Genomic DNA, 6,000 nt, shown 5'->3' on the forward strand with positions numbered 1-6,000 from the left:
TCTTCTTAACTGTGAGAAACTGTTTTGTAACAGTCCTGTACATCTATGAAGATACTTGTGACAACTGTCTCTTTCAGTATTCTCCTGCTTGTTTTGTTTTTAGACAACTTATTGGGGTTGGATGGTCGGGGGGAGGAGGGAGTGGGTTGATTCTACTTGACTAACCCACATGGTTAAACCTGGTAGCCATAAGTGAGCAGAGGCCACACTGGGTGACAAACAGGGTTAGTTCTTAAATTTTCCATTGATGTTACAGCTTGCACAGCCTCTTGTGAGGTTTGCCTGTTTTGCAGTCAGTTATTCCTTCTCAAATACGATACTTTGAGTATGTTCATTGAACTGCAAACCTCAGTCTTGTGGTGAGGCTTGAACAGGTCTTTTGCATTTGGAATTCTAATTCTGTCTTCCAGAGTCTTTGAGATTTTATCTGCAGGTTTAGGAAGTGAAATCTATATTCAAATGCCAATGAAAATATTAAAAAATGCCAGACCAAAGGCAGACCCTGCGGGTTTCTACCTGATAGAACTTTCTAGTCAGGTAGTCGATCACTGATGATTTGTCAAGTAAAATTTTTCCATCTGCTTGTTTTCCAGCCTTACACTCGCTTTACACAGAACGAGTGTTTGTATAATGTGTTTATTAAGAAACATGGGGAATAATGTCTATAGCCTTGCTACACCAAGACCTTGCAGGCTCTTAAACTAGCGCTAGAGACCAGGGAAGCCAAGCTTAAAACATGAAAATTCTGCTTATTCTCTCATTTCCTCCTGGAAATATGTCTGCTAAACCTGTCAATAGCCAGTCTGCCTTCATTTCATTATCGTAATGAACCTCTGCCTGGCAGTTAGGGTGGTCTTGGTTATTCTTGTGTAACCTCGGGCCGCGTTCATGATTAGAAATCCCCGTCACTTTGGAGAAGCCCATGTTGTGCCATGGTGTGTCTAGAGAAGCGACAGTATGAGCTACCATTGCTTGTCAAATCAGTGCTTTCATTTGTGTAGTTATACTTCATATTCAGCAGCAGTGTAAGTCTAAAATCTTTCTTAATAGATAGTTGATTTGCAGTAACAATATTACCTGGAACCTGAATAATAGTTTGTGAAATTGGCATCCAGTCGCAGCTCTTAGTGCCTTGTTGCTATGGACATGTTGCTCTGTAGCACATACATTCATATTTTACTCTGTGATTGAATCCTGAAAAACACGGACTGTTTATGGAAGACGTGTATTTAAATGATTTTGATTAATGATTCCTCATCAGAACTGGAAGACACATGGGTGGTGAAATGCTCGGTCTGTTAAGCCATGCGTGTCCTGCTCCGAGTCCGGATTCCATTGAACAGCTGTGGTTTAACTGCACTGTCTCCGTACGCTTTTCCAAAGGGGGAAATCCGGGGGGGGCAGTCTTCAGTAATTATGTTGTTATTACGCCATAATCTCTCCCTTTTCTATTAACATCACTGCTACTGTGTGGTGTCTGGCTCGTGCAGAAAGATCGGCGCCCGCTCTGTAATGTGGACAAAAGTTATTAAAAGGGGAACAGAAGCTTTCTAGCAAAAAATATCTTGTAAAGAGGGATTGATATTCGTATTAGCTGGAGATAATGTTGGCAAAGAGGCTTTATGGAGGCCTTTGTACTCAAATGTTGCACGCGGGTTCGTGAGCAGATGGAAGGCTGCTGAGGGAAAGCGTAATCAGGTTACTCTGTGATTTTCATTTTATGATGTTTTTAGAACCTGGTATTATCTATTTATTGTGTAATCTGGTAGACTAATAACCTAACAAATATCTAACTTCTGGGAATTATCTATTTGTACAGTAGATTTTGATATTTTCCATTACTAATGTTTTTTTGTGTGAAATCCACCTATTTAAGATACTACAGAATTCATTTGCAGCATTTTAATAAATGATGCGATTTTCAGAGCAGGAAGAATATTTAAGTGCAAACCCATAGTCTTAAGTGCCTTAATAATGGTATCTCCTTTGGAAAATTCTCTTTGCTTCTAAAGACCTGATTCATGTTCCACTGATGTTAACAGAATAATTTTCATAAGCTTTAGATCAAACTTAAAGATTATTTGCAGCAGATTTTTTTTTTTTTAGAGTATTTGGACAATTCAGATGACTGCAATTAAAAATCCCCGAGTGTATCTAAGTGCTTAATTATGGCAGCAATAAATGGAAAGCATGAAAACCTCACTAGGTGTCCACTACATGTTCAGATACTTAGAAGAACTGGATATACAGAATGACTTGTCTCCATCACTGCTGCCTTTTCCCACCCTGTCAGAGCTGATCTTTGGTCAGGCAACGTGTCACAAACAGAGCTTATCGTTTCTAAGGTATAAGGTGCCTTCGCTTTCAGATCAATCTGTTCTTGTCTCTGGCTGCTTTTGTGGTAACAGTATCACCGAAATGCTTGTAGGACATCATAATGCTGAATATTTACTATTATAAGCACCTACCGCTCACAGACGTGTACGTTGCAGTTTGTATATTGGCTGCTGTTCCCTATGGCCTTTTGCTGAGCTCCAGAGAAACCTGAAAAATTCTTCTATTAATACATACGACTTAAAACGCTCCTTTCCCTATGCTGACAGATTCCCAAAGCATCAGCCTGCTTAGTTTACTTGCTGGTTGCTCCTGTCTTGAAAACATTCCATTAAGTTCAATATTGCTTTTAAAAGAAGTAAATTTTAAAAGCAATATTGCTTTTAAAAAGCAATAAGAAAAGCACGACATTTATGTTTTTCATGAATTCTGCGCTGGGCGTGAGTTGCTGACAGGTCCACTCCATCTGCTGCGCTCGTCTTCCTCAAACTCGCTGGGAAATGGAGCAGCTGGGAATCAGATTTTCCTTGGAACATTTGAGCGGTGCTGTCATAATTTACAACTCCTGTCAGACAATGCAAACAAACAATAAACCAAGGGAAAGGCATTAAGCCAGTTTCAGGGCACTCTCCGCAGCTGTTGCGCAAAAAGCGGCTGCGACCCCGGGAAGGGCTGGGGCAGGAATCTTCAGATGGTTCGGAAACGTTGGAATTAATGAGTCCTTAAAACACAACTAATTGATTTCCCTGATGCGCAAGGCTCATAGTTGATCTAAATAAAGCTCTGGAGTCTGCAGCCTGGGAAGGTTTGTGTCGTGCTCTGTACCTGCCTTCAATTAATGAAACTGAAACATTCCATTTTCCACAGAACTATTAAGATATCAATAACTCATTTTGGGGGGTTTAATTTAGCATTAATTTGGCTATATAATTGATGACCCCAAAGATCTGTCTTCAGTAGTTTCTTTGTCTTTTAATTATTTTTTTCGATACGAATTAATATCGAGCTTATGCACTATTTTAAACATGTAATTTGCAACATTTGGGCCTTCCACGCTGATTTTTGTCAGTTCAAATATACTGATGTTCATTTAATCTTTAAAATTGATTACATTTCACAGATGTTCTATTTTTCTCACATCCCAATGAATATTTGTGTATTTTAGGTTTTTTGTTTTTTTTTAAGATCTTCATTTTGAACAATTTCTTAATAAATACATCTTAATTCCCTTTGCTCTTGTTTTCTATATAATGAGTAAAATGGTTTAGTTGTCGCGGTTTCCAGTCAGTTTAATGCAGATATCAGCAGTGTGGATCTCACCAGTGTCCAGGCATCACCTTTACAACTGGGGTGCATGTGCACCCAACAGCCAAGCAGGCTGAAATATATTTCACTATTTTCGAAGAACCTTTTAATGCTGCTTTCTTTAGAATTAAAGTAGGAATGAATGTAGACGTCGTTGTCTTGTAATATTCAATTATTAGCTCTTCATTGGAATTTTATCTTTATTTGCTTTATCAAATGTCGTATTAATTGCATTTTATATCCCCGCTCTGTAAATCTACCACAGTTTCTTTGATTTGTTTTTGAAGTCAATTAAGCTCGTACAGGTTCATTGAATAAAGAAAAGTCATAGTGTGATTTTTTTTTTTCTAACAGTTTTTATAATAAAAACTGCCAATAAAGAGAATGTAACCAGGATCTTTAGCTGATGTGCAGTCAGAGCTGAAAACGTAGCCTTATCTATTTTTCAGGAGGTATTTATTTATTGGTATTTACTGGTAACTATTAGAAGTTCAGTGGTTTTTGTATCCACATTACGAATGAAGCAACAAAACCTCTGAACGCTGCTGTGCTCTCCCTGTCGTTTGCTAAGCCCCCTCCTACATGTAAAAATGAGTATGTTACAGTAGGAATGTGTGATTTCCTCTGTTGCTTTAAATGCTTTTTCAAAAGCAAAATAAATAGTGAATTATTAATGTTAACCACCCCATGCCAAAACAGGAGGAAAAAAATGCAGGAGCGTTCATTATTGATCAGTGTACGACTGCTCTGACTTAGCACTAACTCTTTTGGAGGCCTATTGAAGTATGAACTTGTTTCATCCGGTATAATAATTTTATATGTTGTTTCAAGCTCTTGCTCAAGGATATGACTAATAGCACAGCTGAACTCAGTGGGGCTTCTCATCAAGTAATAAAAGTGAAGGTAGGAGTTTCTTGCTCTGCGTCTTGCGTTCAGATGCCTGTCCCAGTCGCATTAGCGGCAGCTCTTTGCTCCACAGGCATTCTCTGGAACTTTGTGTTCTTTTATTCTTATCTATTTTTTGAGCTTCACATGTCCTGTTCAGTTAAGCCCTTAAATTTTTAGATTAAACCTTTATCTTGTATAGTCAAGAAAAGACCATCTAATGCATGTAAAATGCAAAGTAACCACCCCTACTGCGTAGTGCTGCCTACAGGGGAATTTATAGAGACATTGGATTGAGAGGAACCCTCAGGAGGATGACTTGGGGGTATTGGTTGATGAGAAGCTCAATGTGACCCAACAATGTGTGTTTGCAGCCCAGAAAGCCACCCGTGTCCTGGGCCACATCCAAAGCAGCATGAGCAGCAGGTCAAGGGAGGGGGTTCTCCTGCTCTGCTCCACGCTGGTGAGACCCCCATGCAGTGCTGCATCCAGCTCGGGGGCCCCAACACAAGAGGGACGTGGACCTGTTGGACCAAATTGGGGGAGGCCACAAAGATGATCTGAGCGCTGGAGCACCTCTGCTGTGAGGACAGGCTGAGAGTTGCCATTGTTCAGCCTGGAGAAGAGAAGGCACCAGGGAGACACAGGCTGCCCAGCACAGCTGTGGATGCCCCATCCCTGGAAGGGCTCAAGGTCAGGTTGGATGGGGCTTGGAACAACCTGGTCTGGTGGAAAATGTCCCTGCCCATGGCAGGGGGGTGGAATGAGATGATTTTTAAGGGCCTTTCCAACCCAAACCATTCTATGATTGATTCTAAGATTTGTTATGTAGCAGACCTAAGCAAGAACAGACTTGTGTTGTACAATGACATTTATTGACTCCTTCACGCCTACACCAGTGTAACTACAGGCTTGTGCTTTCCTACCTGCTTTAGATTAAACAAAAACTCTTCCCTCCCTATCTACACACGGATCATTTGTGCGTATCCATTAGGCTCTAACTTGCCTATGTTCTTGTCTGTGATGTTGCGATAATTAGTGATGCTGTATAACAGAAAGTTTACCTTCTGAGGTTCTGCTGCCTTTGATTTTTACTTTTCATTTTTTTCCCACTAAACTAAGTGGTGTTATTCGCTGAATGTCAGACTTTAATAGGCTAGCTTTCACTTGTGGAGAAATGTTTCAATAAAACTGACTTTGCAGCATTCTGATGTTTGCCAGGACTGTTGTCAACCCATAACAACGCAGCTTGCAGGCTCTCAGCCTTTGTTGTCATCTGCCATTTCTTGTGTAACTTCTTATTGCCATTTAAACTATTCTAGTTTCGTATGTTGTAGCTTTCTGCATTTCACCAGAAACATCTTACACTATCTAAACAGAGGAAAGACCTTGAGGGATCAAAGGTCTTAATTGTTACTTACGGATGTGTTTGAAGTGGGGTGGGTTTGGTTCCGCAGCATCTTGGTTTAGATGACC

At 40.1% G+C, this 6,000-nt stretch overlaps 1 protein-coding gene across 1 annotated transcript in view; it reads left to right on the forward strand.

The window, feature by feature from the left end:
- The window catches only part of SDK1 (sidekick cell adhesion molecule 1), a 373,777-nt gene that overhangs the window by 160,961 nt on the left and 206,816 nt on the right, over positions 1–6,000 (forward strand). The gene's annotated exons all lie outside the window — the stretch shown is intronic.

This window comes from Streptopelia decaocto, assembly GCF_964273445.1.
Source record: "Streptopelia decaocto genome assembly, chromosome: 13".
Taxonomy (NCBI): Eukaryota; Metazoa; Chordata; class Aves; order Columbiformes; family Columbidae; genus Streptopelia; species Streptopelia decaocto.